The following is a 643-nucleotide window of genomic DNA, read 5'->3' on the forward strand; positions in this document are numbered from 1 at the left end:
CGAGAGTCGGATGGTAAGACCCCTCCTTTGGGGAAAACAGGCCCTTGTTCGCGGACTGGTGCGCCAGCCATCCGGGGGCCATAATTGCATACGGTCGAGGATTCCTCCCTGACTGGAGGCACTGGGGCCGGGAGCCCCGTCTGGGCACGTAGAGCCGAGCGAGGCGCACAAAGAGCAGGTGAGAGCCGGAGGGTCAGGCCCCTCCATCTGGGCAAAAAGGGCCATCACTCGCGGGCAGGCGCCGTAGGCTGCCCGTGGCTGGCCCTTGTCCAAAATTGAACTCGATCGAGCATTCCTCCCAGACCAGAGGCGAGGGGGCTGGGATCCCCAGCTGCGGGCGTAGAGTCGAGCAAGGCGCACAAAGGGCAGGCGAGAGCCGGAGGGTCAGGCCCTCCCTTTTGGGTAAAAAGGACTGTCGTTTGCGGGCAGGCGTCCTGGCGTCCCGGGGCCGACCGAGGGCCAAAATCGGATACGGACGAGGATTCCTCCCAGACCAGAGGCGCTGGGGTCGGGAGCCCCGGCTGCGCGAGTAGGGCCGAGCGAGGCTCACAAAGTGCTGGGTTAGGGTTAGGGTTAGGGTTAGGGTTAGGGTTAGGTTTAGATTTAGGGTTAGGGTTCAGTTTAGGGTTAGAGTTAGGGTTCG

The sequence above is a fragment of the Neopelma chrysocephalum genome, unplaced genomic scaffold, assembly GCF_003984885.1.
Source record: "Neopelma chrysocephalum unplaced genomic scaffold, ASM398488v2 Primary Assembly neopelma1_95065, whole genome shotgun sequence".
In the NCBI taxonomy this organism is placed as follows: Eukaryota; Metazoa; Chordata; class Aves; order Passeriformes; family Pipridae; genus Neopelma; species Neopelma chrysocephalum.